A 25,790-nucleotide genomic window follows, 5' to 3' on the forward strand; every position below is an offset into this window, starting at 1 on the left:
CTGTTCTGTGGCAGCCATATTATTTTTTTCAGTTGCACCATGTCAATGGCGTCACACAACTTTAAAAGTCACTATTACCCTGGTCTAATGGGCTAGGTTCTAATGGCAATAAAACCCTCGCTGGAGGGGCATTACTGCATCAGGTAATGTCTTGGGACCTTTTTTAAGGCCCTCACTTCACTCAGGCCTGCAAACGATGCCGTTCAACCCCTGGTCTGGGGCTTATTTCTTAAATATCTCTCTCTCTCTCTCTAGTCTTCCCTCTGGCCCGACACACTCTGCCAGGCACAGCCTGGATGTTCTCGTCAGACATCCCCCCCCTCTTCAACCCTCTCACTACTCCTCTCTCTTGGACTGACCACTTTTTTCTCTCCTCTCACCTGTCGCTCTCTGTCCCTCAGGTAAAGCCGACCCCAGCACTGCCACCCACCTTCTCGGTCATCCGGCCCATAAAGCGTGTGTCAGTGGAGTCTTTCGCCACTACTTTCTCTCCTCCTCCTACACCTGCAGCTGACTCACACTGACACCGCTGTCTCCAGCCTGCATCTCTCAATCTGCAACACTCTTGATGTCCTTTCCCCGGTCATGAGGATCTGTATGAAGCCCACATCCAAGTGCAACTGTTGGTATGATTCCAACCTCGCCACCATTAAACGCAAGTGAAGCGTGGCTCAGAGGAGGTGGCGGGCATCAGACTCTTACTCCAACAAACTGGCCTGCTGCATGCTCCAAAGGCAACATAGACTCTGTCATGTCCATGAAGAGCGCTTACATCCAAGCCCACATCTCTGCGGCCTCTAACAGCTCAGCCGAACATTTCAAAATCTGTAAGGAGCTTGCAAATCTTGCAGCAGTCTCCACCTCTCCTTTTCATGGCACTGGCTTCTCACTTTACCACTAAAACTAAGGACATCATGTCAACTCTCTTCTTCCTCTCCCTCTACGACTCCCGGCCCCTCTCCGGCTGTCTCTTCCTCCTTTCTCCTCGTTCATCAAGAGTGAACACGGGGATGTTTCTAGACAAGTCTGATTTATGAAAGTCTTGTCAAAGCAGGTGCTCCGGTGCTCCTCCAGAACCATCAAGGACCACATCGGCACCCTTGCTCCAGCCTTGGCTGATTTCTGCAATCACTTATTTGCCACTGGAACCTTCTTTTCCCCCCTAAAGCAGTCCCTTCTGCACCCCCTCCTCAAGAAGCCCTCTGCCTATCCATCCTCTACAGCAAAATACTGCCTGATCTCTATCCAGGCCGCCCACCCACTTAGGGGCTGTATATGCAACCCTACAGTTCCCTGCCTCTCTGCACTTACTTGAACCTTCACCCCGGCAGCACTTACCGCGTCTTGCCATGCACTCCCCTCTACCCCTTGGCACTTCTCCTCTTCCCTGCCACTTGCACAATCTGAATGACACAAGGCCTAGTAAGAATATTTGTTTAGTCCTCCCTCTGTCTACCCTTCTCTGTCTTTTTGCCCCTAGAAACACATGTGTACAGCTGTGTCATAAATGACTTATATCGTATCCATGATAGTGTTCCAGAGGTATTGCCCATAAACCATGCCTGAATGTATTGCTAAGGATCTACGTGATCCGACCACGGCTGATTTTGCCGCAGCCGAAATGTTCACATGTGAAATGTACAAACCACAAAAGGTTTGTACATTTCCCATGCGAACACATGTTCATAACCCCTACATAGTCACACCCACACAACTTTGGTGTTCGAACCTTTGGTGGTAGCTTTTTATGGTCTTTTTGTACGGTCGGACCTTTTGTTTTCGGTCCGATCGTACAAACCCTTGCTAGGAGCCTTCAGTATAACCTTCACAGGCCAGGTGCCAGGCACAGTTCCCAGACAGCATCCCCAGTGGGGTGCTGGATACATTGCTAATATAAAGAAACCCTGGTGGGGTGCTAGGCACAGTTGGAACATAACATCCTCAGATAGGATGGCAGTCACAGTTAAAGGATGTACTCCCGAGGCAAGATGTCCAGTACAGTGTCTGTGTCACACCCCCCAGAAGGAGTGGCAGCATATATTGATGCCATATCCAGTAACAGGCTACCACCCTCTTTAGATTCTGTGGCAGGTACTCTGCCCGTGATATAATGATGCCAGATACAGTGACGGGCTACCACCCTCTTTAGATTATGTGCCAGGTACTCTGCCCGTTTAGTTTAGTTTCTTTATTTATCCCGCGTGCCGAAACCTGAGGTAACTGGGCGCCGGAGACTTAATCAAGAACAGCAGGTTACAAGTAGTTACATATTATACAGGCATAGAAAAACAGTGATTTGTGCAAGTGACCAGTTTACAGAGTTGGTCATGGACGTGCTACAAGTAGAAAAACAGTGCCGGTGAGCTACAGAACAAGTCAGGCACAAATGATCAGACATGTGCGCAATTCTTGCTGGCAAGTCAGGCCTTTGTTTTAGCTTTGAAGGCCCAGAACGATGGTTCCATTCTTAAGGATAGAGGCATAGCATTCCATTGTTTGGCTGCTGGTGTAGGGAAGCTGGAGCTGCCCGCTTTTTTAAAGTTGAATTTAGGGATAGTGAGACAAGGCGTGTACATTGACCTGGTAGGTCTGATTGATAGCCGTAGGTTGACTTTGTCAGCCAAGTACTTTGGGGTAGTGTTCGAAAGACATTTGTGGATGGTGACGAGTGATTTTAAGGTGATTCTGTCCCATACTGGGAGCCAGTGGGCATCCTGTCTAAAGCTCGATATGTGGGCATGCCGCGGAATGCTCAGTGACGCTCTGAGGGTGCAGCACCTGGAATTTGTTTAAATTACGCTCTGAGTTTCCTAGGAAGTGGGTATTACAATAGTCCATTTTGGATAATACAAGTGCCCTGGCTAGAGTGATTCAACTCGATGGTGAAAGGAGCTTGTTTGTGTAGGCTGTGGCGTTCACTTGTTTTTTTAAGGAGAGGGTAGAGTCCAGGTATACCCCAAGTGTTTTGATCTCTATGGCCACTTTGATCAGGTTTCCATCGTTGTTAATGGAGGCATAGCGCAGGTTAATTTTGTTCAGGCGAGATTGGGTGCCGACGAGAAGAAGCTCTATTTTCTCGTCATTGAGGCAGAGGCTATGTTCGGCCATCCATGCTTGGATTTCTAGGTATACGTTGTTAATCAATTTGGAATCCTTTTCATAGCATCCTGACAACGTAATGAGTATCTGGGTGTCATCAGCATAGTTTGTATAGGTGACACCGAGATTGTCAAGGTGGTCAAACGGGAGCTTTGTAAAGAATTTGTGTAGGGTGGGTGATACACAAGAGCCTTGCTGGACTCCACAGTAGATAGGGATGGGGTTATCTGAGGCCGTGGGAGTGAAGACCCTTGTGGTCCGGTTAGAGAGGAAGGATTGTATCCAGGTTGTGGCCTCACTAGAGAAGGCGGCTGCAGAAGTCAGATGCTCTGGGAGAATCTGGTGGTCCACGAGATCAAATGCTACCGAGAGGTCAAGCAGCAGAAGAATGGCTAGTTTGCCATTGTCCTTTGCTTCGTCTATCTGCATTTTGAGGTTTCTGTGCCGTGTCTAGGCCGGAAACCTGATTTTCTGATCCCCAAGAGGTTGTTATTTTCCAAGTGATTTTGGATTTGTAGATAAGCTACTCTGTCCAAAATCTTAAGGATGTAGGGGACAGTAGTAATTGGTCTGTAGTTCGTGGGGTTGTTTGGGTCCAGTGTGTTTTTTAAAATTTTTATAGAAGGGGCATTACCCACAACTCCTTGAGGCTGCTACGTACTGAGCTCGTTTTGAAGGAGGAGCTGATTAGGGCTGTAATGAAGGGGGGCGTGATATATTGATGCCAGATACAGTGACAGGTTATCGCCCTCTTTAGATTCTGTGCCAGGTACTCTGCCCGTGTATCAGATCCATTGCTAGGTTGAGATGCAGAGAATACTCTCTCCAGATACTGTCCCAGGGTAGTGCTGCGAGGTGGTTGTGTGTGAGTGAGACACTATAAACGATCGCCCTCACACATTACAGCACCCAATGCTCTGGCCCTTAGCAGCAAGTGTTTAACACTCATGACTGTTGCATGTTCTTTTTACAGAACTATGGCGATCATCTTAAAGTGAATCCTGAGCGCTTCAATCCCAGCTGCAACAATCCCCAAACACCAGGACAGGACCAGTAGCACGCAAGTGCCAAAGGCCCCACTATAGGGTGCCCTGACCAGGTAAGGACATGCTCGCTGGGCTTGACACGCCTTTATAATGCTCTGCCCAACACAATATGTGCACAGCATCCATTTTAGGAGGTCCACACTTCTCCCCCTCGCTCCCACTCATTACTTCTCATTTGACCTTCCCACGCTACGCCTCCTCTTCATACTCAGTGATCCATCCTCACTCTTGACTCCTCCCCACAGCACACTCCTCCGCCTGGCTCGTCACACATTAGACATGTTAGGATATTAACCTCGTCCTCACACGTCATCTGTGTTCGCCTTTCCACTCTTATCCGTTGTTATGACACAGAAGGGTGAAGGGTGCACGAGAAGGCAAAAACAGCATCCCCTAAACTGGGCACAGTAGGTTACATGTTAGGACCTGCTGATTTCTCCTACTTCCTCCTCAGCCATCCTCCTCTGTCATTCCTCAGCCTCTCAGCACCAGGCACCCACACACGCTCAGACTAGAATCTAAGGGAGCTTGAAGGCGAGGACCAGGAAATGGGCCTTCTGCTCGCAGCTGCAACCAGGAGTGTGACCCCAACGCACACAGGACTGGCCTGCTTAACCTGCATTTCAAGAAGGTAACCGAGGACCATTGGCCTCATTACGACCCAGGCGCTAATAGGTTAACGGCGCCGTAAAAGGTTGCAGCGCCATTAACCTATTATTGCCTAATTACGAGGTCCTTTTGCGGGATCCGACCTTAATGGCTGGGTTTACCAGCCGTTAAAGTAGGGACCCGCAAAGGGACCTTGGTGCTAAGGACGGTGCCGCAATTTGCGGTACCGTACTTGGCGCCTTCCCCATTCCCATTGAGCCCTATGGGGCAAAAATGGGAATGGGGACGGGCCATGGCGGCATTGGGGAATTACCGCCCCGCCAACCTTGGAATGGGGTGGTAATTCCCAATTCTGTCATGGCGGACACCGGCATGGACCATGGTGCTAATAGCCGTGGGTCGTGATGAGGCCTATTGTCACTGATGCACCCCTTTATCCCCATTTCCTGCTCCTTCTGATCACCCTGTCCTTCTCCCTTTGTCGCATCCCCCCTTTTTTTGACGAGGCTGTTGTCATTTCTAGCTACGTTGGTCCTATTGTGTGGAACAGACTAAACTCGACGTTTCCAAATTGCGTCACATAATCCCCTCACACTCCGAGCAGAACAAAATGATGTTTAGTTTTCTTTTCCAGCAAAAGGCGTACTTTGCCTTTTTAGTTTAGCGAAAGTACATTGAAGAATTTATTTTTTCCATCAAATTGTTGGTTTGTTGTCAGGGGTCAAGCCCTAAAAATTAAAGTGGGGGGACTCCTCAACAAACGCAAGGGGATGCAACATTGCCCGAAATTAGCATATCAAGGTGAAATGTGCACATTTAATTAAATTGGCTTTGCATAACCACCCAAATTACACAGGACGAATGGAATTCGCCTTTTATAAAATCAACACAAACACAAAACAAAAGGTGTGCATGTTTTAAACTCCAAGAATCAATACAAATGTTTTCCCTGGAACATGCAGTACCGAAATGCGACATTTCATCTTTAGTTTGTTATTTTTCATCAGGTTATGTTATGTAGTGCAGTGGTGAAGTGTCTGGCCTACAAACCTGATCACAGCGGTTCGATCCCCAGGTAAGCTTTAATTCATAAATTCAAAGAGGTCATTCAATGTTTCTCATTTCAACTGGGGGCACTGAGTCAACCCTCTGAATAAAGTGGGTGGACTTTGTCCCCCTGCGTGTACCCTGGACTTGAACCCTGTTTGTTGTCCAACAAAAGTTAATTTGTGATTTTTGTTTGTGAAATAAGTGTAACGCTACGTTAGTTTTGTTGGGAAATAGCCCCGCAAATGCTAATATGCAGATAAAAAACATGTAAAACCTGTAAAACCTATTTTGTAGAACTCAATTGCAGCAAATGACCCGATGACAGTTTCACCCAAGTTCGCACTAATGGACCAGTCCAATGGCAGCGGAGAGGGTTCTAAAACTCCAGAACATAACAGAAAACCTATGCCCTGACTCAGGGGTGGAGCCACCAGCTCCCAAGGGAGAATGAGGAAAATAACTAGATGGCACGGACTCCTCTGCCACGGACAGGGGTGTTGCTAGCTCCCAAGGGAGATGAGGAAAATAACTAGATGGCACGGTCTCCTCTGCCATGGACAGTGGTATTAGAGGGCATGGTCTCCTCTGCCACGGACAAGGGTGTTGCTAGCTCCCAAGGGAGAGTGAGGAAAATAACTAGATGGCATGGTCTCCTCTGCCACGGACAAGGGTGTTGCTAGCTCCCAAGGGAGAGTGAGGAAAATAACTAGATGGCACGGTCTCCTCTGCCACGGACAGTGGTGTTAGAGGGCATGGTCTCCTCTGCCACGGACAGGGGTGTTGCTAGCTCCGAAGGGAGAGTGAGGAAAATAACTAGATGGCATGGTCTCCTCTGCCACGGACAGGGGTGTTGCTAGCACCCAAGGGAGAATGAGGAAAATAACTAGATGGCACATTCTCCTCTGCCACGGACAGTGGTATTAGAGGGCATGGTCTCCTCTGCCACGGACAGGGGTGTTGCTAGCTCCCAAGGGAGAATGAGGAAAATAACTAGATGGCACGGTCTCTTCTGCCACCGACAGGGGTGTTGCTAGCTCCCAAGGGAGAGTGAGGAAAATAACTAGATGGCACGGTCTCCTCTGCCATGGACAGGGGTGTTGCTAGCTCCCAAGGGAGAATGAGGAAAATAACTAGATGGCAAGGTCTCCTCTACCACGGACAAGGGTGTTGCTAGCTCCCAAGGGAGAATGAGGAAAATAACTAGATGGCACGGTCTCCTCTGCCACGGACAGTGGTGTTAGAGGGCATGGTCTCCTCTGCCACGGACAGGGGTGTTGCTAGCTCCCAAGGGAGAGTGAGGAAAATAACTAGATGGCATGGTCTCCTCTGCCACGGACAGGGGTGTTGCTAGCACCCAAGGGAGAATGAGGAAAATAACTAGATGGCACATTCTCCTCTGCCACGGACAGTGGTATTAGAGGGCATGGTCTCCTCTGCCACGGACAGGGGTGTTGCTAGCTCCCAAGGGAGAATGAGGAAAATAACTAGATGGCACGGTCTCTTCTGCCACAGACAGGGGTGTTGCTAGCTCCCAAGGGAGAGTGAGGAAAATAACTAGATGACATGGTCTCCTCTGCCACGGACAGGGGTGTTGCTAGCTCACAAGGGAGAATGAGGAAAATAACTAGATGGCACGGTCTCCTCTGCCATGGACAGTGGTATTAGAGGGCATGGTCTCATCTGCCACGGACAGGGGTGTTGCTAGCTCCCAAGGGAGAATGAGGAAAATAACTAGATGGCACGGTCTCTTCTGCCACCGACAGGGGTGTTGCTAGCTCCCAAGGGAGAGTGAGGAAAATAACTAGATGGCACGGTCTCCTCTGCCACGGACAGGGGTGTTGCTAGCTCCCAAGGGAGAATGAGGAAAATAACTAGATGGCATGGTCTCCTCTGCCATGGACAGCGGTGTTGCAAGCTCCCAAGAGAGAGTGTGGAAAATAACTAGATGGCATTGTCTCCTCTGCCGCAGACATGGGTGTTTCTAGCTCCCAAGGGAGAATGAGGAAAATAACTAGATGGCACGGTCTCCTCTGCCATGGACAGGGGTGTAGCTAGCTCCCAAGGGAGAGTAAGGAAAATAACTAGATGGCATGGTCTCCTCTGCCACGGACAGGGGTGTTGCTAGCTCCTAAGGAAGAGTGTGGAAAATAACTAGATGGCACAGTCTACTTTGCCACGGACAGGGGTGTTGCTAGGTCTGGAAAAGATCCGGGGCTATGCCAATGTCGGGACCCAGAGCTAGCTGGCCTTTTGGTTGTAGCCCCATATCTTCTATCCAGGGCTACAATCGGAAGAACCATGACTATAGCCCCTCCCTAGCCCTGCCCTAGCAATGCCCCTGACCACGTACATGAGCCATCCGGGACTTAACCGAAACAATTGTGTAAGTCTGAATAGTGCTTCTGCAGAAGAGCTCGATATCACTGCTAAATTTTAGGTGCAATGGAAAAGGGTGTGGTGATCTGGCGCATAAGACTGTACACACCCCTTTTTAAAGGGATTCATCGACTATGCAAACGGGATTGGCCACAGCAGCGGTTGCCCTGCCAGGGATTCTGGGCCACAAAAGGAGAAGCACAAAGGCTGGAACCCAACCCCTCCACAATATGCAAGGTTTCATGTTTTCATACAAATCTTCTGGAGCTCCTATAGAGATCATGAAGGAACAATGTGGCAAAGTGGCAAAGTGGCACCCTGGATACATGATGTGCAGCCAGTAGCGGAGGCATCTTTTGGTGTCGGGGGGAGGAGGATAATAGGGCACCAGCGAGAGGCTGGGGGGCACACTAGGCCCCAGGTTGGAGCCAGGGGGCACACTGGGCACCAGGTGGGAGCCAGGGAGGGTGGCCCCGTATGTTACTCTCCGACCCCCCGGCTCCGCCACTGTGTGCGATACGTAACGATGCTTGGACTCAGGAAGTGCACGTCAGTCCGAGAGCTGCGCCCTCCTTTCTCTTTCTATCTGCCAGGGGTGTTTTTGGTTGCAGAGGCTGAGCCGCATTATTCCAATTTCTCTGGTTGGAAGTGTAGTCAAGGTTTGGGTTGCTTCTTGATCTGTGTTATCTTGCCACAGCAGGGTTGGTCCACAGGATCAGCACTGTGATGGACCACGCATAGCGGTCAAAAGGATTTGCAGTAATGGTAGGAGGTTTCTCGGTCAGTGGGTTTATGTTCTGGTCCAGTCCTTCGTAGAACTTGCTGTTGACCGTGGCTAGATGTTTGTCCAGCATCTCGATGCTCAGCTTGTCTTGCAGGTCTGTTGTTCTTGTGAAGTGTGGGGCTCCAGCTTCTATTTTTGGTTTGCCCTTTTTGAAGAGTCATCTGGTGGGTGCACGTGCTCCATGCCAGGGAGGCGTATGTCAGGCTGATAATCGCCTTGTAGATGTTGATTTTGCCCCGAATAAGCATGGACTTTGTGTTCATCAGTTGGCACAGCTCCACCAGCTTGCCATTACAAACAAGGGAAGGGCCTGCACGGGCTCGAATGGTAAGCTTCCAAAATCAAAATATTTCAAATCCGATCAGCCTATACCTTGAAACAATGGAGATTGTACAGTCCCCTCACTTCCTGGCTAGTTGGGGGAGGCATACATTACAGGTGGGGGTACACCTTCTCCCTGGTGTTTGAATATGGGAGTGTTGCATATCTGGTGAAGGACACCAACCAGGTGCCTGCACTCCTACAAGAGCTGAAACATAAAAAAGGGGGCGCGCCAGAGGATAGACAGAAATCTATCAGATAGAGTTTCAGGAGGGCCTGTACACAACCAAGCACACGGAAGAGTGCGGCAGGGTCGAAGAAATTCTGCAAGATGGGCACTCCATCTCCCAGGGCGCACACCTGAAGAAGAAAAAGGGAGACAGTAGAATGCTTTTTAAGTGGGAGTCGGGTGAAGTGGGCCTTACGGCGAAACGACAAAGCAAAGTCTCGAGGACATATCAGAGACAGTATATGCAAGTGATGGAGCGAATGGGTTTGAAAACAGCGGTTGGAGGGAGACCTGAATGACCCGGGATATCCTCCAGTATTGGTTTATGGTTTTTCATATTGATGTGATATGATATGGCATTTATAACGCGCCTATACACAATTGTTTTAAGGCTCGACAAGGCAAGGGAGGGGGAACAGGGGGAAGACGGACAACGATCTTACTAAGCCAGGTGATATTGAGATTGCGCAAGTGCAGGGGAAGGGAGAAGGGAAAAAGTGCAGAGGGCGGTGGGGGGGAGGTGGGAGGAGGAAGTGCAGTACATGGATCAACCGTAAAAATAAATAGAATCAATAAGCAATAAGTAATGAATTCGACCAACTGTTGGGGTAAGTGCAGACATCAGGTGTCAAGAGCTGGTAGGGGACTGTAGGGATGCAGAAACAGTCCTCAAGTGCAGGGGTTGCCAGGGAGGCAGTGCAGGTGTGCAACTGGCGGGGGAGGGGACCTGGGCCCGAGATCCCAGGGTAGCCAGATGACCAGTGCAGTTTCAATATCAGCCAGGAGTTCAGCAGGCGAGAGGAGGAGAGAAAGCAGAAGCAAAGAGGAAGGTATTGAGGTGCTTCTGGAACAGCAGATGGTTCTCCTCAAGTTTCAGGGAGGCATGGAGGCTGTTCCATAGGGAGGCCCCAGCCAAAGAAAGAGATCTACCACCAACTCGTTGCTTGGAGAAGCGACTGACCCTGAAGGAGTTGGAGGCGGATGAGCGTAGAGCTCGAGAAGGAAGGTATTTAGGAATCGGGAGTTGATGGTATTGAAGCCCCAAGCCCCAGAAGGCCTTGTGGACAATGCAGAAGTTTATTTACTTAATCCTCGCAGCCACTGGGAGCCAGTGCAGAGATTTCAGTCCTGGAGAGATACGATCCCTGGGCTTGAGGCCAAGGACAAGTCTCGCAGTCCTGTGATGAGTTGCAGAGGGCGGAGAGTAGTAGCAGGCAGATTTAGAAAGAGGCTGTTGCAGTAGTCAAGCCTAGCGAGAACCAGAACTCTGGAGACAGTGAGCTTCTGAGGGAAGGAGAGGAAGGGAAAAATACCTCTGAGGAGGTGCAGCTGCAAGTGTGGCTTCTTAGATGTGGGGAGAGAAGGAGAGTGTGGAGTCGAAGATGACTCATTGGATTTTAGCCTCACAGGTTGGAGCAGGAAGAGGGCCAAGAGAGTGACAGGAAAGGAGGGAGTGGGTGTGCCGATGAGGAGAATCTCGTTCTTGCTAGTATTAAGGCAGAGATCATTGGTGGCACACCACTCCTGTATAGAGGACGGACAGTCAGAGATGAGAGAAGGAGAAGAAGTGGCGGAAGGGATCCCGAGCATTAGCTGAGTGTCATCCACATAGCACTGAAAGTCAGGGCAGAGAGTGACAATGCGGTGGGCAAGAAGTGCCAGGTAATGATTGAACAGCCAGGGAGAGAGGTTAGACCCCTGGGGAACACCACATGCAGAGATAGAGGAGAGGAAGGACCCAAGTTGGACCTGAGTGACGATCAGAGAGGAAAGAGGTCAGCCAAGCCAGGGCCTGATCTGTGATACCCAGGTTATCATGGAGACGGAGCAGCAGGATGGCATGGTTGACCATGTCAAAGGCAGAAGAGAGATCAAGTAAAATGAGGACACAGGGGGTGTTGGAATCGAGGTTGGAGAGCAGGTCTTCATGGATGTTCATGAGAGCAGTTTCCGTGCTTCTGGCAGCTCATGGAGACAACCAACAGATTCAGTGTGAAGATTAACCTGGGAGATGGAGAGCATTTCCAGGAGTTTGCCCTGGAAAGGAATGATGGAGATTGGGCGACAGTTAATGGGCAGGACAGGTCGGCGGAGGGTTGGTTTGTTTGTTAAGACAGGGGTGCAGAAGGGAGTGCTTCAGGGGGAGGGAAACATACCAGTGGTGAAGGAATGGTTGCAGAAGTCAGCCAGAGCAGGGGCCAAGGTGTCAATGTGGTCCTTGATGGTTTTGGAGGAACAGGGGTGAACCTGTTTTGACAAGACTTTCATAGATCTGACTTGTATAGAAACCTTGTATGGGGAGAACGGGGGAAAAGGCAGAGACGGAGGGAGGAGAGATGGCGGAAGAAGGGCCAGAGGAAGAGCAGGGAGTAGAGGAGGCAGGAGAAGACGAAGAGAGAGAGGACAGGATGTCCTGCATTTTTTAGATGAAATGAGAAGCCAGGCCTATGCAGAGAGCCTGGGAGGGGGACAGCAGAGGTAGAAACTCCAGCAGTATTGGCCAGCTCCTTGCAGATTTTAAAGAGTTTGGCAGAGTGGTTAGATGCTGCAGAGTCGCGGACTTGGATGTGGGCTCTCTACTTTGTGCGGGCAGAGAGACGGTATTGCCTTTGGAGCAGGCAAGATGTTATATGTTGAGGTTGATGGGTTTTGGAGGAGGGCGTGCAAGAAGGGTGTGGGGGTTAACATGTCAGCAAATTGAATCAGTGTAGCATCGAGTGATGTGATGAATCCTGCAGAGTCATCACTGATCCACAGCCTAATGTCTCCTCCCATGTGGCCGGGGGAAGGCACTGCTCCCTGATACTGACCCTGAGGGTGGTTAATCCCAAGGTTTCTAATAGCCTGCTGCCATTATTCAGAACCATCTAATTCTAAGGACTTGAGACCTACATCTGTTATACATCTTAAAAAGAACTTTATCCATTTTCCATGTGTGCATAACCTCCCTAAAACACATTTGACATCAGTTTTTCATGAGTGTTATGTAGACAAAAGTGTTGATCTAAAGGACTTGAATCACTATCGAAATACTTTGGACTTCAATTCCCAGAAAGCTTTTAGTACTGGGACGAAAAAGAGGAGTGAAGAGTCAATGAGGATCAACGGCAATACCTAGAGTAATGTGCAGTCTAGTTGTTAGGCACTCAATCCATCTCATGGGGCATTTAAATCCAATAATCACCTGCAGAGGAAGGAAGGTGAATGAGAAGTCTGATCGGGCTGCAGATTACGCGGAGCAAGAAGCAGAGCCTCACAGAGAGGCAGACGTGCAAGAGTAAACCCAGCTGATGGGCAGAGGTGCTCCCGGACTGTCACTGCTCCACCCGATGTACCAGAGTGGTGGGAGGCCAAACGGAGACTGGCGGGCTGCAGGAAGGTGCAGGAAAGGAACTGGCAACCTCAGATCGGTTGTCAGAGATGCTGTGAAGCCCAAAAGCAGCAACTGTACCAGCGAGGGACTACAAAGCTGTGAGAGGACTTGAAAGGGGGTTTGACAAGCTGCAGATGTCACACCTGAGGCAAGGCTCTGCTGCTACAGCTAACCATGAGTCGGAGACGCCAGGAGATACCGGTGAGTAGGCCCTTTGGTAGTGGTGACCCCAGGGCGTTCTGACAGGCACATGAATACTGACCAAATAGATTTACAGAGCTTACAAGAGGGAAAACCTGGGACAATTCTCCTGATAAGAGATGTCGTTTGTGGGAAACCTGGTACAAGCATTGCCAAGAACCAAGTGACATTGTAAGAAAGGTTGACAGAAGGAGCCTGAACACACCCTCATACAGGAGATGTCGGCATGTGGGAAATTGATGCAATAACTAATTGAAGTCAACAAAGATATGCCACGGAGGAAGTACAGTTGTGTAATACTTAGGAGTTATATGAATGTTGTGGAATGACCTGATAAGAGCATCAGGTTGTAATCCTCTATGGAAAGGGGTGCCTGGCAGAAAAGTAAACCAGGGGATCTGTGTGAGCCAAAAGGGGGATATTCAGGTAAGAGTGTAAATGAGGATATCCAGAGATTTTCAGTTGAAACGTTTTGGTAAGAGATAGCTGGTAGGAGAGGACACAAGGGGATCTGTGTGAGCCAAAAGTGGGATATTCATGGCAGGAGAGTATACCAGGAAATTCAATGTTGTTGTGTTGGAAAATAGTTTTTGTCTTATTAAGCTTTTGTTGAAGTTGAATATTTCAGTAGAGGAGTGCCTGACGGGGGTACACAAGTAAATTCAATGTTTTGCTGGAAAGCAACTTCTTTTATCAAGTCTTCTGTTGAAAGTGAACATCTTTGCCATCCGAAAGACTATAAAGGACTGTCTTCCAATCTGTATTGTAGAAGGAACATCAGCCTTGTCATCTTAAGGAGAATACCTAAGGGGGGGGGGAAGGAAGAGAGAGAAAGGAGAATACCTAAGGGTCGAGAGACAGAGGGGGGAGAGGGAGAGAGAGAGAGAGAGAGAGAGAGAGAGGGGGGAGAGAGAGAGGGGAGAGAGAGAGAGAGAGAGAGAGAGAGAGATTTTTAATCGCCCTGGAACACGCTTCCGTCATAGAGGTTATCAACGCCCCACCCTAAATACAAAATATCAACCAATAACCAAATACACCAATCAAGCAATATATATTGCAAAAATTACACCTTTAGCCAAAGCTTGTGCACTCTGCCTCAATCACGCAGCTGGTGCTCTAGGGCAAGGTAGGCTATGCCTCAAAAAAGTTCAAGAACAAAGTAATCCATTGTAAACATGGCATATATAGCGCCTAGTAAACAGATGACAAAAATCGCTGGAGCACACGTACAGAAGTGCTTGACATCATTTAGTGCAAATCATACAGACTGAAACTGGACTGTTAAAAATTAAGAGTCCACATGGCCCAAACAGAGCTAAAAACACTCACCCCCACGGTTAAGAAAAATGCCACGCATTCTGCCCAAACAGGGGCTTCCTCAAGCAGTGAATACACTTCAAATTGTATTAGTTTCCTCTCCTTTTGCCGAAAAACGCCAGCCTCACATTGGATCACCTGATAGTTTGCTAATGTGATTGCCATAGAGTATGGCAAGTCCACACTGTGCGCCATCTTGGAATAAATATGGCTTCAGTATATACACGTGCTGTATTATGCGTTTTTAATGTTAAAATGACAAATGTCTCCACAAATCTAGGCTCCAATGTGCCATTATTCTCTTTAGTAGATATGGAGCAATTCTATAAAGCGGGTCGCTCGGAGGCTTGCACTTTGTAAAGTATTGATACATTTTAGGAAACTAAGTCACTCTAGTGCGTCTGGATTATTATTAATACAACCCTAGGAGATTAATTCATTCCATTTTCCTAGAGTGCAAAAACCCAAGGGGCAAGTGGAGAGCAATTATAACGGCAAGCAGCCAATCTAGTATGTTCTCAACACCAGCGTGTTATGACCTCGTGATAATGTCTGATGTCAATGACCAGTGTCCGACGCTCTCCGCCCTAGCGAGCCGTCCCCATGGACGCAACGCTACATGCACACTGACCAGCCCCCTGGAGAGACGCAGCCCTGTAAAGGCCAGAATCTCTCCCGCACGACAGCCGGCGCAAACACAGCACTGCAACCGCTGTATGGATAAAATAATAGAGCGCACAAACTCTATAGCAAAAGAACTCTTCAAGCCCTTGCAAAAGCGGACCCTCTCCTTCCCCCCCTCCTGTGGCAACATTACAAGTATATCAGATTGAATTACTGGCGACATTCCTACCAATCGCAATAAGTCAGTGGGCCTCATTATAGGTTAATTATAGGAAAGTCAACCAGGATACCGGCAAACGCACCTACCATTTCTGCCGCCTGATATCCCGGAAATACCGGGATATTGCATGCGGCGGGACAACCAGTAAATCCCCATTGCATGGAATCCCATAGGGCTCTGTGGGGGGATTTGCTGGCATTGCCAGCGTTGAGAATACCGGCTGTTTTTTGGCTGGAGGTGAGTCAGGTTACCCCGACCGGCATACTTGCACTCTGCTGGTCCGGGAAAGTGCTGGTATATGTTCTTACCGGCACGGCAGGGTCATAATGAGGCTCAGTGTGTTACCAAGGCATAATGGGAAATGAAGGTCAGCATTCTGTACACATAGCTGGCTCTGTGCCATGGTGTATATGCTAGCAACGCGCCTGAGCACACAATGCGTTACTTTCAAGGACAACGTGCGGTTAGTCGGAGAAGGCACGGCACCCTTGGACAGCTTGGCTGGTTCCCCAGAAAACATTTAAAAGTAACATTGACATTGAGCTTGTTTTACTGGTTTACAGAGTATTACATTTTAATCAATGTCCTTAACGGGAACGAGTCCCCGATCACGCAATGCGTGCTATATGATAGATAATATAGGTGTGTGTGTGTGTCTGTGTGTTTCTGATATAGTGCTTCATCACCCGTGTTAGAAAGCACTGTATTAACTAAATGATGCGCATGACAAGATCAGAAGGAGAAAAGACTGGGACTGGGAAATGGACCCTCCAGTTGTATAAACACACCTGCAGTGGTGGCCCACTCTACTGGGAAATCTTAACCACGTTATCTATTGTAATGTCACTGTAAATAGTTGCTGTTTATTGAGCAGCACTTAGTTAATCTATTCATAAACAAGTAGCCTGGAGACCAGGTAGCATTCGTGATGCATTGATGAGGCATGAACGGAAACCGGCTTCAGTTCATCTTTGTATGTAGTTTATCCATGAATTACATACCAGGATTAGAATGTGCAATACTTTGGGCACTTTCAAACTTTCCAAACTTTCCACCTATGCTTCCTTTAATATTTTACCATCTATACTATCTTTGCCCGGGGTTCAACAGAAAACTTGAAACCAACATGAATATCTACTCATGCTTGTTTACGTCTCCATACTGTCTGGGCAGGATGATCAACAGAAGACTCAACATGAATATCTTCTCATGCTTGTTTCCATCTCCATAATGTCTGGGCGGGGGGACCAACAGAAGACTCAAAACCAACATGAATATCTACTCATGCTTGTTTACGTCTCCATACTATCTGGGCCAGGTGATCAACAGAAGACTCAAAACCAACATGAATATCTACTCATGCTTGTTTCCATCTCCATAATGTCTGGGCGGGGGGACCAACAGAAGACTCAAAACCAACATGAATATCTACTCATGCTTGTTTACGTCTCCATACTCGCTGGGCAGGGGGACCAACAGAAGACTCAAAACCAACATGAATATCTTCTCATGCTTGTTTCCATCTCCATAATGTCTGGGCGGGGGGACCAACAGAAGACTCAAAACCAACATGAATATCTACTCATGCTTGTTTACGTCTCCATACTCGCTGGGCAGGGGGACCAACAGAAGACTCAAAACCAACATGAATATCTACTCATGCTTGTTTACGTCTCCATACTCGCTGGGCAGGGGGACCAACAGAAGACTCAAAACCAACATGAATATCTACTCATGCTTGTTTACGTCTCCATACTCGCTGGGCAGGGGGACCAACAGAAGACTCAAAACCAACATGAATATCTACTCATGCTTGTTTCCATCTCCCTACTCGCTGGGAAGGGGGATCAACAGAAGACTCAAAACCAACATGAATATCTACTCATGCTTGTTTACGTCTCCATACTATCTGGGCCAGGTGATCAACAGAAGACTCAAAACCAACATGAATATCTACTCATGCTTGTTTCCATCTCCATAATGTCTGGGCGGGGGGACCAACAGAAGACTCAAAACCAACATGAATATCTACTCATGCTTGTTTCCATCTCCCTACTCGCTGGGCAGGGGGATCAACAGAAGACTCAAAACCAACATGAATATCTACTCATGCTTGTTTACGTCTCCATACTATCTGGGCCAGGTGATCAACAGAAGACTCAAAACCAACATGAATATCTACTCATGCTTGTTTCCATCTCCCTACTCGCTGGGCAGGGGGATCAACAGAAGACTCAAAACCAACATGAATATCTACTCATGCTTGTTTACGTCTCCATACTATCTGGGCCAGGTGATCAACAGAAGACTCGACATGAATATCTACTCATGCTTGTTTCCGTATCCATACTGTCTTGGCCGGGGGATCAACAGAAGACTGGAAACCAACAGGAATATCTTCTCATGCTTGTATCCGTCTCCATATTGTCTGGGCCGGGGAATCACACTTGAAACCAACATGAATATCTATGTTCATGTTTTATTTGCGTTATTAACCGGGATTGGGGTAAATGTACCAACATTGATTGGGTTAGACACGCTATCTCCTTCAAGCTGATGTGCTTGCTTGCCAAGCCTATGCTTCCTCTCTGTGCTTCTGAGTCCTCTTGCCCCCCCCCCCCACACCACTCAGTTACCCCTTAGTTCAAGTTCACACTCTGGGATAGTCTTAACAGTCACTCAAAGTCTCTGGGAGTTCAAGGCATACTTTTCTCTTGGCTAGTTGTAGGGTGAACAAGGCCTCATGCCTGGTTCACAGCCGTCTGTGTACTAGTAGATGGTGCCCTAGGTTATCCAACAGCGGTCAGGCTTCAGACATTATGTCATAGGTGGGCCCCAGGGTGCTTCGGTGTTCCCCTCCTCCACAGTTTGAGAATGAGGCCCTCTTTGATTTACCTGCCCTAGTCACGATTCTTCGCCCTATGTAGGGTCCTTGCCTTGACCGTTTCCATCACTTTAGTAGCAGGTCTCTTGCCAAGGCTTAAAGTGATTTGCTCACTCCCTTCTGGCTGGCACTTCCTGCCCATCAGTAACCTTCTTGGTCTTATCTTTCTACCTGTTCTTTACTCAACACTCATTTCTTGCCCTGGTGTCACTCTCTCCTCCCTGAGGTTCCTTCTACTGTCTTTGTTGTGTTGCTTTTCCTATGCTTGGTCTACTACTTCAACCTTGATGGTGGCTTCCTCAGTCCTTCGCTCCCCTTCCGCTTGAGCTATGCCCACCTTTCCTCACCTCCTCTTGATGACACTCATTCTCTCTCTCCCAATTAAGTGTTTTACCTATTCTTCCTCTTCCTCTTGTAGATGTTATTATCTCTCCTCAGATATGTCACCCCCTCCGCTCTTCTCTTATCTTCTTCATTGCATCTTCTTGGAGTCTGTCAGTCCTCCAGTGATGGCTGCCTGGCTCTCGTGAGGTGGCAGCATGGGCCGAGGGATGTTCTATCCTGCTCTTCCAGTAAGTCCACTTTCTTGAGGCAGAGGCACCGCACCGTGTGCCCACCTCTCCCCTTCACCGGTACCCGTTTATTAATAACCCATGGCTCATGTAGCCTGTAAAGATGACTCCTGAACGCGGCTTCCCAAATCCCACTTGTTTTGTACTTGCATGTCACAATGGTTTGACCAGGGAAGTGCATTAAGGGATATCTTGGGTACTAATGTTAGGTATGGGGTGAAGGCCCTGGGTATCCCCTGTTGACTGGATCCCATGGCCAGCTTCATGGGGCGAGAGGCAGCCCCAGCCTCCCAGGTTCTCCCTGTCACCTCGCCTCACAGGTGTGACGTCATCATAATCCACAAGAGAAACCAGCCAAACAGGACCTCCCTGATGAACCTGGGCATGATGCAGCCCTCATTAAATAAATATATATTAGTCTCTGCCTTCTACGCAAAGTGCATCCCCTCACGACATAGAAAAACTATTTAATCACGTAGAAACGAGGCACGATGATTGCAAGGAAAGATGGCCAGGCAATATGAGGGCAAGGTGAGTATTGAGTCTTGGACGAGGGATGTAGGGAGCGGCCTCCAATGGAAAGATTCCCCTATGGAATACCATTTCCTTGTCAGAGGGAGCCTGAAAGATCTGACCCAGTCTAGGTACCAAAACATTAAAAGGCAGTGGAAATGAAGCCAATGCCTCTGTGGCAGAAATTGGACCTTTTTGACCAAATACCAGTGATTGCAGCATAACAGCGGGTGGCGCGTTCGCCAACCAGCGCTGGTAGCTGTGGTGGCACTATCTGTGTGTTTACAGCAAGATGAACCAGGTCATGCAACCACCTGCGCCCGCAATTCAATGACAGTAGCACATGGAAGTTATAATTGACCCTCTCCAAGCTAATCCCAATGCAGTCAATAACTACTGGTACTGACCGCTTTCCATACATTCTTACTTCAGAAGCAGTCGGGGAAACAACAGAAATCAATGTGTCTGCATTCCAGAAACAGCAATGCAATTTCCCAGCCATAGTTCTATCAACAACACACTCCAACCTAATGTAACAAACAATGACACCATGGACCAATGATTTACTCTTCAAGGTTCGAAATTGAGGGGAGCTGGGAGCTATTTAGATTAAAACTAAGTTACCAGTCGCTACGTAGGCTCTTCCGGCCATCAGGCGCCTTACAAACATGCACATGTGACATTAACCTTCAGTGTTTTTAGAATGTAAATACATATGAATTAGCACACCCTTAGGACGCATTTGAATATAATACATGTAATGTATCTACAACAATGCTCCCTACCTCAATCCCCGCATAGCCACAAAGCCATGTGTGCGGTCTCATCCAGCCTCACTCTGCTAAACCCCCAGATTAATAAAACAAACGAGCAGGAGGACCTAGCTTCTGTGTCATAGCGCCCACCCCCTGGAACTCGCTCCCTTCTACCATCAAAAGTGAACCTTCCTATTGTATGCTCAGAACACATGTGAAAACCTGCCTGTGATAAATATTATTACCCTGTCTGTGTCTGTCTTTACCTGCACCTTCAAGTCTTGTTTTTTACCTAAGGAGCTGGTCAGTGGCTGCTGCCTACTGGGGGATACCTGACACCCAGGAGCTGGTTTTAGCTTCTGCCTACTGGGTGATTGCCGACACCCAGGAGCTGGTTTTAGCTTCTGCCTACCGGGTGACGCCCGACACCCAGGAGCTGGTCAGTAGCTTCTGCCTACCGGGTGATGCCTGACACCCAGGAGCTGGTCATTAGCTTCTGCCTACCGGGTGATGCGTGACACCCAGGAGCTGGTCAGTAGCTCCTGCCTACCGGGTGATGCCCGACACCCAGGAGCTGGTCAGTAGCTCCTGCCTACCGGGTAATGCCTGATACCCAGGAGCTGGTCAGTAGCTGATGCCTACCGGGCGATGCCTGACACCCAGGAGCTGGTTTTAGCTTCTGCCTACCGGGTGATGCCTGACACTCAGGAGCTGGTCAGTAGCTCCTGCCTACCGGGTGATGCCCGACACCCAGGAGCTGGTCAGTAGCTCCTGCCTACCGGGCGATGCCTGACACCCAGGAGCTGGTTTTAGCTTCTGCCTACCGGGTGATGCGCGACACCCAGGAGCTGGTCAGTAGCTCCTGCCTACCGGGTGATGCCCGACACCCAGGAGCTGGTTTTAGCTTCTGCCTACCGGGCGATGCCTGACACCCAGGAGCTGGTCAGTAGCTCCTGCCTACCGGGTGATGCGCGACACCCAGGAGCTGGTCAGTAGCTCCTGCCTACCGGGTGATGCCCGACACCCAGGAGCTGGTCAGTAGCTCCTGCCTACCGGGCGATGCCTGACACCCAGGAGCTGGTTTTAATTTCTGCCTACCGGGTGATGCCCGACACCCAGGAGCTGGTCAGTAGCTTCTGCCTACCGGGTGATACCTGACACCCAGGAGCTGGTCAGTAGCTTCTGCCTACCGGGTGATACCGGACACCCAGGAGCTGGTCAGTAGCTCCTGCCTACCGGGCGATGCCTGACACCCAGGAGCTGGTTTTAGCTTCTGCCTACCGGGTGATGCGCGACACCCAGGAGCTGGTCAGTAGCTCCTGCCTACCGGGTGATGCCCGACACCCAGGAGCTGGTTTTAGCTTCTGCCTACCGGGCGATGCCTGACACCCAGGAGCTGGTCAGTAGCTCCTGCCTACCGGGTGATGCCCGACACCCAGGAGCTGGGCAGTGGCTGCTGCCTACTGGGGGATACCTGACACCCAGGAGCTGGTTTTAGCTTCTGCCTACCGGGTGATTGCCGACACCCATGAGCTGGTTTTAGCTTCTGCCTACCGGGCGATGCCTGACACCCAGGAGCTGGTTTTAGCTTCTGCCTACCGGGTGATGCCCGACACCCAGGAGCTGGGCAGTGGCTGCTGCCTACTGGGGGATACCTGACACCCAGGAGCTGGTTTTAGCTTCTGCCTACCGGGTGATTGCCGACACCCATGAGCTGGTTTTAGCTTCTGCCTACCGGGCGATGCCAGACACCCAGGAGCTGGTCAGTAGCTCCTGCCTACCGGGTGATGCACGACACCCAGGAGCTGGTCAGTAGCTCCTGCCTACCGGGTGATGCCCGACACCCAGGAGCTGGTCAGTAGCTCCTGCCTACCGGGTGATGCTGACACCCAGGAGCTGGTTTTAGTTTCTGCCTACCGGGTGATGCCCGACACCCAGGAGCTGGTCAGTAACTCCTGCCTACCGGGTGGTACCTGACACCCAGGAGCTGGTCAGTACCTTCTGCCTACCGGGCGATGCCTGACACCCAGGAGCTGGTTTTAGCTTCTGCCTACCGGGTGATGCGCGACACCCAGGAGCTGGTCAGTAGCTCCTGCCTACCGGGTGATGCCTGACACCCAGGAGCTGGTTTTAGCTTCTGCCTACCGGGCGATGCCTGACACCCAGGAGCTGGTCAGTAGCTCCTGCTTACCGGGTGATGCCCGACACCCAGGAGCTGGTCAGTAGCTCCTGCCTACCGGGCGATGCCTGACACCCAGGAGCTGGTTTTAGTTTCTGCCTACCGGGTGATGCCCGACACCCAGGAGCTGGTCAGTAGCTTCTGCCTACCGGGTGATACCTGACACCCAGGAGCTGGTCAGTAGCTTCTGCCTACCGGGTGATACCGGACACCCAGGAGCTGGTCAGTAGCTCCTGCCTACCGGGCGATGCCCGACACCCAGGAGCTGGTTTTAGCTTCTGCCTACCGGGTGATGCCCGACACCCAGGAGCTGGTCAGTGGCTGCTGCCTACTGGGGGATACCTGACACCCAGGAGCTGGTTTTAGCTTCTGCCTACCGGGTGATTGCCGACACCCAGGAGCTGGTTTTAGCTTCTGCCTACCGGGCGATGCCTGACACCCAGGAGCTGGTCAGTAGCTCCTGCCTACCGGGTGATGCAAGACACCCCGGAGCTGGTCAGTAGCTCCTGCCTACCGGGTGATGCCCGACACCCAGGAGCTGGTCAGTAGCTCCTGCCTACCGGGTGGTACCTGACACCCAGGAGCTGGTCAGTACCTTCTGCCTACCGGGCGATGCCTGACACCCAGGAGCTGGTTTAGCTTCTGCCTACCGGGTGATGCCCGACACCCAGGAGCTGGTCAGTGGCTGCTGCCTACTGGGGGATACCTGACACCCAGGAGCTGGTTTTAGCTTCTGCCTACCGGGTGATGCCCGACACCCAGGAGCTGATCAGTAGCATCTGCCTACCGGGTAATGCCCGACACCCTGGAGCTGGCCAGTAGCTCCTGCCTACCGGGTGATACCTGACACCCAGGAGCTGGTTTTAGCTTCTGCCTACCGGGTGATTGCCGACACCCAGGAGCTGGTTTTAGCTTCTGCCTACCGGGCGATGCCTGACACCCAGGAGCTGGTCAGTAGCTCCTGCCTACCGGGTGATGCAAGACACCCCGGAGCTGGTCAGTAGCTCCTGCCTACCGGGTGATGCCCGACACCCAGGAGCTGGTCAGTAGCTCCTGCCTACCGGGCGATGCCTGACACCCAGGAGCTGGTTTTAGTTTCTGCCTACCGGTTGATGCCCGACACCCAGGAACTGGTCAGTAACTCCTGCCTACCGGGTGGTACCTGACACCCAGGAGCTGGTCAGTACCTTCTGCCTACCGGGCGATGCCTGACACCCAGGAGCTGGTTTAGCTTCTGCCTACCGGGTGATGCCCGACACCCAGGAGCTGGTCAGTGGCTGCTGCCTACTGGGGGATACCTGACACCCAGGAGCTGGTTTTAGCTTCTGCCTACCGGGTGATGCCCGACACCCAGGAGCTGATCAGTAGCATCTGCCTACCGGGTAAGGCCCGACACCCTGGAGCTGGCCAGTAGCTCCTGCCTACCGGGTGATACCTGACACCCAGGAGCTGGTCAGTAGCTTCTGCCTACCGGGCGATGCCTGACACCCAGGAGCTGATCAGTAGCATCTGCCTACCGGGTAATGCCCAACACCCCGGAGCTGGTCAGTAGCTTCTGCCTACCGGGTGATTGCCGACACCCATGAGCTGGTTTTAGCTTCTGCCTACCGGGCGATGCCCGACACCCTGGAGCTGGCCAGTAGCTCCTGCCTACCGGGTGATACCTGACACCCAGGAGCTGGTCAGTAGCTTCTGCCTACCGGGTGATACCTGACACCCAGGAGCTGATCAGTAGCATCTGCCTACCGGGTAATGCCCGACACCCCGGAGCTGGTCAGTAGCTTCTGCCTACCGGGCGATGCCTGACACCCAGGAGCTGATCAGTAGCATCTGCCTACCGGGTAATGCCCAACACCCCGGAGCTGGTCAGTAGCTTCTGCCTACCGGGTGATTGCCGACACCCATGAGCTGGTTTTAGCTTCTGCCTACCGGGCGATGCCCGACACCCTGGAGCTGGCCAGTAGCTCCTGCCTACCGGGTGATACCTGACACCCAGGAGCTGGTCAGTAGCTTCTGCCTACCGGGTGATACCTGACACCCAGGAGCTGATCAGTAGCATCTGCCTACCGGGTAATGCCCGACACCCCGGAGCTGGTCAGTAGCTTCTGCCTACCGGGTGATACCTGACACCCAGGAGCTGGTTTTAGCTTCTGCTCAACGAATCTTAATTTTGAGCCCTGTTCTTGTAAACAAAACCCGTTCACTTTCACATGGCATCTAAAGCGAGTTCATGCTGCAGCTGCCCAGTCGAACCACATTTTCAATTAAATTGCTTACCTTATAAAGACAACCTAGTAATTTAAATATTACAAAATGAAACCACATTTAATGTCCTGGCACGTTTTGTGTACTTTGCTCATTATTAAACAGACATGTTTTACTTCATCACCACAACTCCAAAACCTTTATCGCTACTAGCACTATGTGTTACTAGCCTTCGGGACCTTGGCAGAGTGCATTATTGTTTGGGATAATGACCCTTTCCCAGCCTCTGACCATAACTTGAGTGGGTTATTATCCCACGATATAGACCTCTCACTCGGTCATTAAGGCTAGATTTAGGCAATATCAACCGAGCAGGTGGGGCATTGCTCGGCCAGGTCAGGCTCCGGGGAAACAGTTACAAGCCAGAGCGAAGCTTTAACGTAAGCCCCGCAGCATTACCTGGACCAGTAATGCCCCCCTGCTCGTGTACTAATTGTGTTCAAGTTGTGAAATGGCGTTCTTTGCTGTTTCGCAACTTAAAAAAAAAAGAAAGAAAAGATGGCCGCCACGGATTGGGGACAATGGCAGCCTCCCACTTTGAGGAGGCTCAGAGTGGGGGCTGTAACATGTGTTAATGCCCCCGTTATGAACCTCCTCATTGGCTGGGAGTTCTAAGCCCCACACCTGCCGGGTACTAATGAATACCAACCATATCCTCATTTAAAGAATTGGTGCATTCGGGGCCCCACAGGGGTTGTCTTTATGTTAGGCTGAGACACTGCCACACCAACTACAAAACCCATGTGTATGTCCTGGCAAACTAGAGGTGCAGCAGGAGACTCCAGTGAGGTGCAAGAGTGCAAAACATGAAGCCAGGAACAATGCTGTTATCCGGACAGTTGCATCTAGTGGTAGCCGAGCGCAGGCCTTGCACGCCCAGTGAGAGGGTTGCTGTTGGATCTCTGATAGCCCAGCAAGGAGTCGTGAACTAGAATGCTAACACATCATGAAGCCTCTGCGCGCCAAAAGAAGTCTACGCAACTTCATTCACAAGTCCATCAGTCAGACAAGGGAACAGAAGTACAAGCCAAGTGCATAGCACTTCACTCCAGCCAAGCGGGAAGGGGGTGCCTGATGGATAGTTTCAAGTCTTGGCAGGGATCAAATGACTAGACGAGCAGAAATGTAGAGTATAGTAACTGGGCAAAATAATACATGGGTTAGGCATGAAGTGCAATGCTGGTGTCCGGGTAAGTGCAGTGGCTGCTCACAGGTGGGATTCAGAGAAACCTAAAACTCAAGGTGGCTCTCACCAGCCTTATGAAGGTATGGTGATCTCTTCCCGGGTGGACAGTCTGATATGTACAACAGAAGCCTCTAGTAGCAAGTCTTTAGCTTTGCAGTGCCTAGGGTTTGCCTTCTCCCAGGGCTCT

General features: G+C 50.3%; 1 protein-coding gene across 4 annotated transcripts in view; it reads left to right on the top strand.

Annotated features, from left to right (window-relative positions):
- The window catches only part of LOC138563807 (beta-1,3-galactosyltransferase 5-like), a 325,373-nt gene that overhangs the window by 67,787 nt on the left and 231,796 nt on the right, over positions 1-25,790 (top strand). For 2 of the 4 annotated variants that reach the window (XM_069642865.1, XM_069642863.1), the window contains exons 2-3: positions 4,073-4,198; positions 5,762-5,829. The exons of 1 other annotated variant lie outside the window; for it this stretch is intronic. The gene's annotated coding sequence lies outside the window, so the exon portion shown is untranslated. The remainder of the gene's footprint in view (positions 1-4,072; positions 4,199-5,761; positions 5,830-25,790) is intronic. One more of the 4 variants, XM_069642866.1, reaches the window with a different exon arrangement.

The sequence above is a fragment of the Ambystoma mexicanum genome, chromosome 1p (assembly GCF_040938575.1).
Source record: "Ambystoma mexicanum isolate Mex_15411 chromosome 1p, UKY_AmexF1_1, whole genome shotgun sequence".
Classification (NCBI taxonomy): Eukaryota; Metazoa; Chordata; class Amphibia; order Caudata; family Ambystomatidae; genus Ambystoma; species Ambystoma mexicanum.